The sequence below is a fragment of the Penaeus japonicus genome, unplaced genomic scaffold, assembly GCF_977035675.1.
Source record: "Penaeus japonicus unplaced genomic scaffold, GWHDUDI00000001_assembly GWHDUDI00000006, whole genome shotgun sequence".
Taxonomy (NCBI): Eukaryota; Metazoa; Arthropoda; class Malacostraca; order Decapoda; family Penaeidae; genus Penaeus; species Penaeus japonicus.
In genome coordinates, this window is record NW_028234408.1 from 20,276,571 (window position 1) to 20,279,070 (window position 2,500).

A 2,500-nucleotide genomic window follows, 5' to 3' on the forward strand; every position below is an offset into this window, starting at 1 on the left:
AAAGAGATAGTAATTGTCCTGCGACTTAAATCATCCGATTATGACCGCACTGCCGCCCTGGTGAGGTGATTAAATCCGACTATCAACTCTTGATGTAAATTATAATGGTCTCTTATGATCTGCTTGGCTTCACCTGGGTTCGGAATGGCTTCTCGTTGTGGGGGATTTCGCCGTTTCAACTCTGGAAATGGAGTGTGAGGATTTTAACACTCATTGGCCAAGAAGCGTGAACGGGCTTCTACCTAATGCCTGGAGCCGAAGAAGTGTACGCTGTGAGCCATACTGTTTCTCTTTTTTTTATTATTATTATAATTATTAATTTAGAATCGCATTAGAGTTGATGCCTCATTCTTTAGTTGAAATACTCTCCACTCAGTTGTTTCATACTGGTCCTGACGACCGCATATCTTTTTAATGGTTTCCTCAATTTAGAATCTTCGTGTTTATTTCTGATTCGCATTAATCTACTTTGTGATGGATAGAGTATGGTGTGTTATTGTAATATTAGTGTATCACAAACTGTTCGGTTTGCGCTATAATTATCTGCTCTAAAGTCTGCAAAAGTCCTATAAATGTCTCCTCTTGTCAATTTTATCTTTGTGTGTATGTATATATATATATATATATATATATATATATATATATGTATATATATATATATATATATATATATATATATATATATATATATATATATATATATATATATGTATGTATGTATGGTATACATACATGTTTACATATATACATAATACATATATATATATATATATATATATATATAATATATATATAATATATATATATACATACATACATACACACATATATGTATGGTCATACATACATGTTTACATAGACATACATAAATGTACATATGAATATATATATATATATATATATTTATTTATATATAATATATATATACATATATATGTGTGTATATGTATGTATGTGTATATATATATGTATATATATATATATATATATACTGTATATATATGTGTATATATATATAATTACTTCGAATTTCATTCATGAAATGCCCTTCAAATTATGTTCTCTTCAACCATAATCAGCGCCATCCGCGAAAACTAGGACACAGAAGCGCAAACGTTATTCGACTTTATTTCCATCTCGCTTAAAGAAGAATATGTAAACTAGAATATTTCCAACTTAAGCTCTAAGAATAGTGTGGCTTAGTTACACGACTCAGTCACAAATCACATTGGCCTTATTCGTGAAAATATTTCCATTCTTATTTTCTTCTTTCTTCTTTTCATATCTTCTTCATCTTCTTTTTATTTATTTTTCTCTTTTTACCATTTTCATATCTTAGTTTATTTTCCCCTTCCAAGAAAATAACAAGCCCGGTAATCCTCTGTTAACGAGAGATAAAAATAACTACAGGGTTGCGCGGTCTTTTTGTGCTTCACTTTTGGCTCGAAGCTTTTCCTCGAGGCAGGAAATTTAGGCTTCACAGATTGGAGATTCCGCCCTGATTAAATGCTCGGAATTGGCATTGGCCGAAAAATTCATCTTTTTGAAGACCATGACTTTGAAAGTAATTGGAGAGTGTTAAAGTTGCATAGACGGAGTACGGAGATTTCTGCGTATTGTACGTTTTGAGAGTAAAGAAGTATTCTGCAAAATCACTTTTTGAAGTAAAAGCCTAATGACATCTCAGCATGATAAATTAATGACTGATACCAGAATCCCACCTGTGGTACAACTGTACCAAAATGGTACGTTTTGAGGTGGTACTGTGGTCTTACATTTTAGAATAAGGCCATTAAGAGTACAATTTGCACTGAGCAGTACAATTTTCCTTATTCACGATACAAGTTGAAGTTTAGTTTGAGTAATAATTTAAAAATTATATTTTCTTAAATCATTTTCTGAAAAAAGGTAAATGAAAAAAATACCTTATGAAATTAAGTTCAAGTATTAAATGAATTTGAGTCTCGTATACCTGTGGCGCAATGGAAGAGCACTACGCTATGTCAGAGTTATAGAACATCTAAATTTAAGAGTGAAAACGAGAAAAACGAATAGGATAATAAGTAATTAGCGATGACTTAAATGTTTGTTTGTTTTTTATAATGATTTAGGAAAAAAGGTAATGAATAATCAAGCCATTGGTATCGTAATGTCACTTTTTCTGGTGGTATTCCTGAAGAACAAACGCATAATAATTAGATAACTTTGGATAGAAATTGATCATGATTTTCAGACATTTTAGATGTTACCGGGTTTGTCAATTTGCACATAGAAAAATTATTTCTAAATATTAACTAAATTGCATTGAACAACTGATGTTTTCTCTTGCGCATTGATTTTCAATGTCTTAGCATATTAACCATCATGTTTTCATAAAATAAATGTCCCGAGATGGCAACGCCGCGCCGGGCGGTTACTGCTGTGGCTCGGCACCATGGTGGTTAAGGACCAAGCTTACACTTAGGCTGCATTTTCGTCGTGACAAATCTTGAACCGGGCT